Below are 11,231 nucleotides of genomic sequence, written 5' to 3' on the forward strand. Positions count from 1 at the left end.
ACCCTAGACACGCCAGCGAGAGGTGGCCGCTGTCCTTGTCACAGGCGAGCATGTTTCTGGTCACCGACGGACCTTAGTCACGGGAGGAGATGGAGCTGAGGGCATGCGGGGTCGTGAGGAGACCGGCAGGAGGTTTTTGCAAAAGGAGAGACGAGTCCCTACAGGAATGAGGGGGGAGAGGAGAGAATTTGGACAGACCTCGAATCCTAATCAGCAGGACCTGGCGATCAGAGCACTGGACGTCGAGCACGAGGGACAGGGAGAGCCGGAGGGTGACGACCCCAGCCAGCTTCCTGGATTAGTTCACTCTGGGAGCTGCGGTGTCGGAAACGGAGCGAAAAAATGGTGCTGGAGCCTGTTCCTGTCCTGCTCCTCCTCCTCTTCCTTTCGCTGACGGGGCGCTCCAGGTTTTAGCGCGAGGGGCTGCCCTGCGGGAGGCCCCGTCTTGCCGCCTGCCTCGTAGCCGCGTGCGCCCACGTGGCTCTGCGTGGGTCAAAGGCACGTGAAGAAGCGATATGGCAGTGTCTGGATCGCATCCCGTAACGAAGCTGCTCGCCCTTGACTTTCTCTCCTTCCCCTCCCTCGGTGTGCTGTGCTCCTGTGTCCATCGGCCCCGCCCACACCGGCGGGGACGAGGGCTTTGGGGACAGTGGGACAGGGACGCGTGGCCGTCGCTGGGCCTCTAATCTTTTGAACTACCACATGAGAGAAAAACACCCCTCTACATCATTCATGCCATTCTATGTGGGGGTCTCTTTGTCACAGCAGTTTAGCCGGTGCTTGAACTAATTTCGGAATACAGGAGGGAGGAGAGATTTCGTTTTGTTTTGCCGTGAGGTGGGGGGGTGCGGGGTGGTAGAGAGGAAGCCGTTTGACCGTGAGGCGCTGAACTGCCTGTGTTTCACCGAGACAGACAGGAGCTAGGGACCTGGATTTGGGAGGGAGTGGCTTAGGCAGGGGTCAAAGCCACGGCAATAGATGGGTCGCCAGGGAGGCCACGGGAGATGGGCAGGAGAGAGGGCCTGGAGCAGCAGCGAGGACGGACAGCTGAAGGACAGAGCCGCTTACTTCATTTCCATGTCGCCCTCATTTGCTAACATGCCGTCTTCCCACTGACGACAGACTCTCTGGGTCCATGGATTGTAGCTTTCTTATCTCTGGATAAAGCTCCTCCCTGTATACACAGCCCAGCCTTCATCTAAGAACCTGTGGGGACCCCCTACAAACTCCCGGGGCCCTGCTCTGCTCTGCTCAGCTCAGCTCACTTCTCTGCCGCGCTCAGACTCACAGCGTCTACCTACTTCAGTCACCTTGAACTCTGCCATCTGCTTCTTTGGCGAGATGGTGGCCATTGCCTGGCGCACCTCTCCGTGCCGTGGGCTGGTAAGTGGCCCCAGGCAGAGAGCAGGGGCTAGCGTGGCTCGTGGTGTGTTTCCCTTCCCTCGAGCACGACAGACCTGTGGTGCACAACGCCCAGTGCTCGAAACAGCTGCCTCGTATGTTTTGCCTGTCTCATAGCTCCGTAGAGTGGGGCATCAAGTCCGGTGCTCGCTACTCTATTATGGCTGGAAGCAGAAGTCTGGGTAGTTGGTAAAAGCTCCCAGCTGGTTCTGATAGGCTCTCATCTTTTCCTTTGGGGGTCCCTGGCTAAGAATTAAGGTCCCAGGAAAGCAAGCGCCATGCAGATGGCTGCCCAAGGTCATGTCAGCGAGATGCCATTGTAATTTATAGCATACGATTGATGCTGGCCCACCAAGCAGCCTTCTGATTACGGTATTAGCTTCTAGGTAGATCTGCCTGAGAGATGTAGTTCTCATCATAAATTAATCAATTGGTATTTTCGTTTTCTACATCAGGCTCTAGTAAACTTAGTTAAAAGGTGTTTCCTCGACATCCAGACCAGCGTTGCTATGCCATGGCAACCCACCGAGGGGAACACCTGTGCCTCACTGGCGGCCAGTCCTCCGCCTGGACCCGTCACTCCTATTAGCTAACTCTGACCGTGCTCCTCATCACCAGCTGGGCTCTTTTTTTTTTTTTTTTTAAAGAAAACTGTCACATTAAGGATCCCTGAGATCGGAAACAGATTCGTCATTACTGAAACCTTATGAGTCTTTACGTGGTTTCTTGCAGCACAGACTTGGTCTAGTTACCATCTGCTGTCCCAGAATTAACTTCCCAAAGGCCTCGCATTTGGCTGAAGAACTGCAATTTTGGTCCAAAAGAGTGACCCAAATATTACATAAACATATACTGCAATATACATATTATTTTGTCCAAGTAAACAGACAAATTAAGCAAATAGATTGATGGTATTTGTCGGTACCCAAACACGGCCCTAGTTATTTGAATGAACACGGTCTGCAGATGAGAATAATTGATAACGGCATTCGGCAAGACGAGAAGAATCCAATGTTAAAAAATCTGGATGTGAGAACCATTTGAGTCTTTTATCCTGAACGCTGCCCCCGCTTTCTATGCAAGTCATTCAGAGACTTTTATAAACACGAGCTCATTTGTCTCATTCCTCTTGCTAAGGGATGGCACATGGAAAACTAATTGTCCTCACTACTTCTCCCGTTTCCGAATGGAGAGATTAAGTCACTGACACCATTAGTTACGGCTCTCTCTGTAACTGATCAGGTGTATGGAAGAATCACTTCCTCAATGACCACCCCCACCCCCATTTCCTTTACGCTCAGCCGTTTTACCCCTAAGAGACTTTCCTGGACCCCTGACTGGGCTCTGAACCGTTCTCTGAACTCCCAGACCCCCGCGCCTTGCTCGGCACACTGGCTTTAAATGGCCTGCTTAGGCATCTGTCTCTCCAACACGCAGGTGCTCCCCGGGGTCAGAGGCCGTGTCACATCCTTTCCGCCCGGCACACTAACAGGTATGTCTCCTGGGTTCGATCGAGTTTATAAAATGAAGCTGTGAATGGTCCACATTCAATGTGTTCAGCCCTTGGCCGGGGCTCAAAATACAAAGAAAAGAAAGACGGAATCTGCATGCATGAGAAACTCGCAAGGGGAGGTGATGGCTGCGTGATTTGCGTGCGGTTGTCACTGAAAACAGATCCTTTGCAAGGAGCGCTCAGTAATTGTGGGGTGAGATCTGCATAGCACATCATGTGTTTCTCTTGCTTTCTGTGATCTTCCCGAGACACCAGCTGAGATCTCACGACACGAAGGCAGCACAGTAGGGTCACGCCGGAACGAGGTAAGAACCCGGCTGTCAGTCCTCCTGGGCATATGACGTGGGGTTTGCTTTTACTTGCTGTCGCCACGATTGATCCATCGTGAAAACGATGGTGGTATCATCTACCTTCCCTTTCTCCCGGATCAAATGGAATAGTATGTGAAAGGGCGCTGTGAACTCTCCGCCACTACAAACATTGGACTTAGGAAGTCGCCACTTTGTGGGGACAGCTGACCCCAAGTCTCAAGAGTCTGCTTGTCCCCAGGGTCGGTTAGGGGCAGCCCCTGGTATCCTGAGTTATTCTCATCAGTCAATTATGGTGAGGTGAGGTTCAAACCCACAGATTTAAAACTAGTAACATTAACATATACCATAAAGCAGAATTAGCCTTATTCATAAGGGAGTAAGTGTTTTAGAGGATCAGAAAACAGACACCTCCACATAAAATAACTGGAATCTGCTATATGCATAGATATCAAAGGATTTTATAAATAGATTAAAAAAAAATGTATGTTGTTGCCAAATGGAATAAATCATTGTCCTGAAGAAAGCAGCAATTTCGTGAAATTGTAGCTGATGATGTATTTTCCATGGCAACCAACCCGGTCTCCGGTACATTTAAAGGAGTTTGCAGTTTTGATATTACTGTGCATGGGTAAGCACCTGTTTGGGACAGAAACCGAAATGACTTTAGAAAATTACATTTACTGAAAGGAAATCTAATCATGGCAGTTGACATCACCCAGCCATGCTGAGTCGTCCATCTCGCAGAGAGCTGTGTGTTGGAAGTGACATCATCACGCTCGAAAGTCTCCACAGCGGACTAAACCTCCTCGACCAAACCTTATTTAAAATAACACTCCCTGCCTCCCTGCCACAGAGTCTGGGACAGTAAGTGTACATATTGTCCCTCTCTCCACCCCCGCCCCTGGCCAATGTTGCTGAGCAGATCGAATAAGATTCAACTCTGATCAGAGTCGAGTCTGCTGATCAGAGAAAATTTCACAATCCACAGATTTCGATACGATACGCTGTGTCGTTATTTTCACTCAAGTCAACTTATTTTCTAGTTTGTCTTTAACCCCACGTGTTCTTTAAAAGTACGTTGTTTAATTTCCAAATGTCTGGAGGTTTCCCGGTATTGTCGCGTTATTGATTTATAGTCTGATTCTGTTATCATCCAAAACATTTTGCATGATTTCAATTCTTTGATATTATCTGAGGTTTGTTTTCCTGGCTCAAAATCTGGTCCGATGTTCCACGGGCCTTTGAAAACGACGTGTATTCTGCCGCCGTTGGATGGACGGAGTTGGCTGGCACTGCTTTTACCTGCCGATTTTCTGCCCGAGACACCACGAGAGGGGCGCTGAAGCCTCCGGCCACGACCGTGGGTTTCTCTGTTTCTCTTTTTAGTTCTGTCGGCCTTTGCTTCGCGTGATTTGAAAGCTCTGTCGTTAGGAACATGGATATTCAGTATTGCTACGCCTCCTCAGTGAACTGACTCCTTGCTCATCGTGTCATGGCCATCTTCATCCGCAGTAATAGCACTGGTCTGAAGTTTACGTTGTGCGATATTAATACACACACTCTGATTTTCTTTCGATTGGTGTTAGCACTGTGCATCATTTTTTCTATCCTTTTACTTTTAAGTGATCTGCCTTCATATTTCAAGTGGGTTTCCTTCAGGCAGCACATATAACCGTGTCTTGCGGTTTTTTTTTTTTTTTTTTATCCGACCTGACATACTGTCTTTTCATTGGTGTGCCTAGAAAAGGTATTCTTATAAATCGGAAAACGCGCATTCTTTTTGTGATCCCGAGACTAATTAATTATGTTTTTCTGAGGTGTTTTCTTAGTTGTTTGCTTTTTGAATGGCTTTTTTCAAGCCGTGAGAGGAAGGAAGGTAGCAGAATCTAATCTGGAGTTTAAGGGACTTAGCACGTAACGAGCCCCCCACTATTCCGCCGAACACCCTGCCAGACCCTCTGCTGTCATGTGCCCAGTGTGACGGGACTGTTCTCCTCACCTTGCTGACGGAGGCGAGTCAGGCACTACAGCACAGGCTGCCGACAGCCCCCACGTCCGCCATCCCCTTTCTGCAGAGTAACAGAATAATATCTGGACGAGGTCGAGAGAGGGCACATTTCCCAGTCTCCCTTTTGACAAGGTTTGCTCTGTGACTCAGTTCTGGCCAATGTGATAGAAACTGTGATGGAAACCTTCCCCCAAGGACAGCCGACCTGCTCCTTCCCTCATCCTGCTGCCTGGAACGTAGACGTGATGACGGCACATTGGACCGTGAGGAGAAGGGCCACAGTTCCAGGGGGGAGGGGATAGGACAGTGAGCTGTCAGAAGCCTGGGTCCCTGTGGACCCATACCTGCCTCTGGGTGCTTCCTCCATGTAAGAGAGGAAGAAAAACCTGCCCTGGTTAAGCCGCCACTGTTTGGGGAGTTGGTTACTTGTCCCTGAGCCCAGCCCTAATGGATTAGTCCGGGATCAACTAACATCTACTGTGTCATATAATCACGCTCTATGTTTGGACAGTGTCTTTCCAGCATCTTTTATGGTCTCGTGTGGAAGTCATGTAGACTTGGGTTGGTGGGGGAAGGTATTTAATTTTGTTTATCTGATTTTTCAAATTAAAAGTTACTAAATTAAAAGTTAATCCCCAGATTTGGGCTGGGGATGCCGTGACAAACTGACATACGGTGTGCAGAGGAATCCTCGACCTGTGTTTAAGACTCGCCTCTGCCCCATACCGGCTGTGCACTCTTAGGAAGCTCCATCTGTTTGTGGCTCAGTCTCCTGTAAAGGATACCGGCACCTACCTCATTAAGTTCTTTGAATGAATACATAAAATGTATCGTGTGACAGAGCTTGGTAAGTACGAAGCACTACAGAAATATAAGGGGTTATGATCATAAAATTAGAAGACAAATTTTCCTGTATAACCCTGAAAGGTAAAATCATCTCACACATACACTTACAGTGGTGTATGTGTTGTTGGTTGCTAGTTGTATGTGTTGGTCGCTAGTTATGAATGAGAATAAACTGAAAATTCCATTCTAGTTAGTAACTTAAAAACATAATACATAACGATTCAGTGCATGCTGCTACGAACTTAGGTTTATATCATGCCTTTATACCAAAGCTTTAATATCTCTTTATATTATAGAAAACATCCAGGTTTTTTTTTTTGTATTTTGCTTTGTTTCAATAGGCTGACTTTAATCAAAACGTGAATTTAACCACTTAGCTTTCTGTATAATACCTGAGAGCGTCCGGAATGATTGCTTTGTGAAACACTGCTTTCTGTTTTAAAACTATATTTCGTGCTAAGTGTTTTTAAAGTGTCCAGTAGAAATAAGAAAGCAAAGTCCATCGTCAGTCTGAAGCTGGCAGAAAGGTGAAAGTCCTTGGGCCTGGCTTGGGGCGGGAACAGCCAGGGCAGAGGCTGTCACAGGCTCGGGAGAGGACGTGGGTGAAGGGAGGGTGGCAGGAGCCACGTGTGGAAGCGGAAGGCAGCTCTGACCATCGGCGCTGGGACCTGGGGGCAGCGGCAGGTAAATAAGGCCGGACGGAGCACAGCTGGAGTGATCGAGAGCTTCAAAGGTGAGATGCGATTTCACACCAAATTTAGACGGTTGCAACTTTGAGCAGCTCCGAGGGAGGAGCCCGGCCAGGGGTGTATAGTGGGGCTCCTGTCAGTCCAGCTGAAGTCTGCGGGAACATCTCAACAGGACTTCTGGTCCAGCTAGGAGAACCCCTGGGCCCACTGGGAGTGTAGGCCAGAGGGCTCCATCTGAACCTAGCTATGCTTTGTGTGTTTTTCTGTCTGATGGAGTTTATCTAATCCGTATTTTTTTAAGGCTCAGTTTTTCTAACAAGGCGGCTCTGTTAGAGAGAGGACCATAAACACTCACCTGAGGGCAGTAAACAACCTATAGCAAAGGTCTTGAAAGGAAATAACCTGCTTCTAGCAAGAATATCTTATACATCTTATATGTCAGCGTTTACACGTGCAAGAGTGACCCTTCAATTATTTACTATTTGACTTCCAAATTTGGAGAATGCCACTCTGAACAGAAATCTAAGCTCACGTTTTAAGAACTACATTTTCTGGGAAATGTTAAAATGTGATTAAACCCACCCCCCTCCGCAATATTAAACCTATTTCTAGCATTTTTGTTCATCCTTTCCTGGACGTGGTGCTGGATTCTGGTGACTCACTGCATCTCAGATCAGAATCATTCCAGCCTGGGGTTTGCTGAGGATGGACACAGTGAAGGCCAACTCCAGAGACAAGGTGAGAGCCACCGTCCCTGGAGGGGGACTTTAGGATGAGACGCTTTCGAGAGGAATAGCTCCTTTCATCACCCCGGAGTTTATATTAATTGGGTGACTTCGGGGTGGCGGGTGGCCAGACAGCCTCAAGACGGGGCAGTTATCAGAGAGGCCAGGTGATTCAAGGGGCGATTTCGTCCCTACCCACTGACCTCCGACCTCGGGGGAGGGGGAGCTGGAGGTCGGGTTATGAAAGCTCTACAGCAGAGGCTCTGTGGGGGCGTTCATGTGGGGAGCACATCAAGGTGCTGGCGAGTGAGCGTCTTGTGGGGACATTGGGGTGCCACACCCCCTCCCCTCAAGGACCCCTCCCTACGTATCTCCCATGGGCGGTTCCTGAATTGGGTCCTTTATGATGAGCTGGTGAAGGTAAATAGTGTTTTCCTGAGTTCTGTGAGTCTTCTAGTGACTTATCGAACCGGAGGGGACTGTGGGAAACCCTGAATTGACAGCCCAGATCAGGAACCCAGGTGGCCCCTGGGACTTGAGGCTGGCATCTGAAGTGGGGCAGCCTTGTGGGACTGGCCCTGACCCATGGGGTCTGCGCTCACTCCGGACAGTTAGGGTCGGGGTGGAGGTGTTAGACTCCCAGCGGCAGAGGGTGGTGGTTGGTGTGGGAAAGTCTCCCAACATCCAGGGTCGGCAAACATCACTCATTTGGGGCCCTCTCGGCGTTTACCTGTGAGTCAACTGCCAGCAAATTCCTACCTAAAACTATTACAATCAGAAATTCTCACTCAGCGTGGGACAACACACATCCAAGCAGAGGCTAAGGGGCACCATTCGAGCTACACACTGTCCAGAAGATTCCGTAGTCGCTTTACCAGGGAAGTCACAAATGGGAAACTATTGGAAGTGTACAGTGTGTCAGCAGACGCACTGGGGGATTACTTTCTGTGGCTGGCGCCCCGAAGCCCCTCTAAGCTGACGGGCGCTGATGCAGGGCCGACAGCCTGGCCTGGCGGTAACGGTGAAGGAAGGAGGAAAGGGGTGCTCCTCCCCTTTTCTCCGGGGGCCGGGGCCAGGCCAACCCCGCGCGCAATTTCAAAGCAGGTGGAATTTCTTTTGCATCTTCCCTTTCTGCAGCCTTTCCCCACCCACCTGGGCTTCTCTCCCTAGGACCCGGAGCTCCCCGGTATAGGACCCCACCTTTCCAGGCCCATCCCAGAAACCTACTGCCTCCTCCCTGTCCCCGACCTAAATCAAAAACACCTGTTCCTTCAGTGTCGTTTGCTGATTCTCAAATTTCACTATACTGAGTAAGCACCTTGGGGATTTAAGGAAATGCTTAGACCTCAGTCTCAGATGTTGCAATTCTGTCGCCCTAGAGTAGTTTCTGGACATCAGGGTGTTACAAAGCACCACAGGTGATCCTAGCCCGCACCAGGGCTGAGGACTGCCGGGAAGTGATTCCGGCTCGATGCTCGAAGCCTTGAATTTCTGGGTGTGGGTGTGGGTGACTGATGGCTACTTATGAGCAGGTACTGGTGGAATTCAGACCAGCGTTGTAATGGATGTGAGAAGTTTACACAGTAATTCTGAGTCTCGGGAGACAGGCCAGCCCTGTCCTGGGATGGGCTGCTATAAGCGCCCCTAAACTTTTATTCTGACTTTTTGCAGCTTCTTCTAGGTCTGAGCTCACAACCTTTAGGAATTCCGCCTCCTCCACCACCCCAGGCCCTCACTGGCCCCCCAGCTCCAGTGGCCCGTTAGACTGGGCCGACCAGAGACCTAACGAAAGGCAGGGCTGCTGGTCAGGAGGGAGGGGCAACCATCTCTCTTCCTACACGACTATTTGTGCTCTGGTTTGTAGGCTCAATTCTCTTCTCCTGTCAGGGGAGTACCTGCAGGCCAAGACACTAGAATTTCTGGACATCAGAATTTAACACCGACCGCCTCCTGCTGGGCCGAATGGCCATGCCTTCTGCCCTCCCCCACACCCCATGGCTGTTTCACTCGGCAGGCGACTATTCTTAGCACTCATGCAAAAAACGAAATAAGGCTTAAATACAAAATCCCAGCGTAATCCTTGCATGGTGCCTGCTGCATCCAGAAGCTTCCAGAAGGACAGAGGGATGTAGCCCCAGGTTTGGCACGGTCTCCCCAGTTGGGTCAGGGGTGCCCTCCCCGATCCAAAGCTTGGCCATAGGGGTGCACACGTCCCTCTGGGGAGGAATTTCACCCTAAAGTGAAAGCTTTCACCCTCTGTTTGCAGACGCCCGGGGCCGCGCAGCTAACGGTGAAGCAGTCAGCTTTCCCGAACGCCCTTTTACCGGCACCTTCTTTAATCGACGTCCCTTCCTACGAAGGGGACCGAGGGACCGAGGGCTCAGCCACCGCGTTCTACTCACACCCAGGTCATTTGTCTCGGAAGCCCACGCTCGGGACCGTGACGCCTCGGAACTGCCTGAGAACTCGCCCACGCCACGGGGACGCGCACGGCCTGTGGACCTTAGCGTTCTGGGAGCTTCCCTCGCAAACTCTGCTGCCACCGTCCCGGGAAGGCCTCCCTCAACCTGCACCCGGGTCACTCCTGGGGCTCCTCCCGGGGCGGGGGTGGCAAGCGGAGGGGCCCCGCAGCCGGGAAGGAGAGCTGTTATCTCCTGTTTCCCCACGGGGCCCCCTGGACGGGAGGAGAGGCCATCGTTGACCTCTCCCAATGACCCAAAAAGGTCACAAAATTCACAGTGAAGAAAAAGCAATTTTTTTGAGGTTAACAAAAAAGGGACGGGGAAGCTACGTCAGGATGTCACCACGCTGCCCACGGCCTGTCCTTGGGTCCGGGTCACCCAGAGAGGTCTGGCCTCAGGGTCCACGCCCACGGGCACAGCTGGCCTGGAGGAAGGGGCGCTGGGCCACGCCCCCAGGACGGCTGGGGCTCTTCCTGTCCCCTGGCTCCTGGAGGAAGCCGCACCTGCACATAGCGGGCTGTCCCCAAAACTGCACTGGTTGGGGGAGGACCTCGCACTGTGAAGAGAGGAGTGGCAGGCCAAGGGGGGTAAATGGGCCATGCTTCTGTCACCTTTGCTGTTTCCTGGGGAGATGGAAGAGCAGGTTCTCCAGGGAGAAAGGGGATCGAGAAGGGGAAGTCGGCAAATGCGTGGCCTGTCTTGACCTCAAGTGAAATCCCATCCCTCGTGACACGCCCAGGGTCTGGGGAGCGTCTCTTATGGTTCAGACTGACCACTACCATCCTATCAGCCGAAGACTGGGAGTTTCCACTTGAACCCCAGCCTTTTTAAACCACCCAAACTTGGGCTGTTGACCTTGATCTATGTCACAGAGTACTTCGTGGCAGGGTGGAAGTGGCAGGTGGCCACGAACACCTGCATCTTACACAGAGTGCTTCATGTCACCCCCCAAAGCTGGGCTGGATGGAGCCTAGATGGAGAGGCACGGTCACAGCACACAGCGCAGAGGGACGGCCAGGCTGCCATCTGCGAAGAGCAGAGGCGAGACCTGGCGAGCTCCGCCGTGACCTGTTAGCACCCGGTCTTTACATCCACAGAGACGCAGAAATGATGGCCGTCAGCAAGGCTGCAGCGGGCCACCACCGCCTGGGGCAAGACGCCTCTGTCTAGGCAGGTGTGCTCCGGCTTAGTCCGCGAGACATGACTGCTTTTCCACACATTCACAGGTATCAGGAAAAGGCATTCTTTCCATTCCTCGTTTTCAAGGCCCTACTTA

General features: G+C 51.3%; 1 protein-coding gene across 1 annotated transcript in view; it reads right to left on the reverse strand.

Annotated features, from left to right (window-relative positions):
• Positions 1-11,231, reverse strand: part of MTUS2 (microtubule associated scaffold protein 2) — a gene marked incomplete at its 5' end in the record, with an annotated part of 313,112 nt that overhangs the window by 37,086 nt on the left and 264,795 nt on the right. The window lies entirely within an intron of this gene.

The sequence above is a fragment of the Pteropus vampyrus genome, unplaced genomic scaffold (assembly GCF_000151845.1).
Source record: "Pteropus vampyrus isolate Shadow unplaced genomic scaffold, Pvam_2.0 Scaffold52, whole genome shotgun sequence".
Taxonomy (NCBI): Eukaryota; Metazoa; Chordata; class Mammalia; order Chiroptera; family Pteropodidae; genus Pteropus; species Pteropus vampyrus.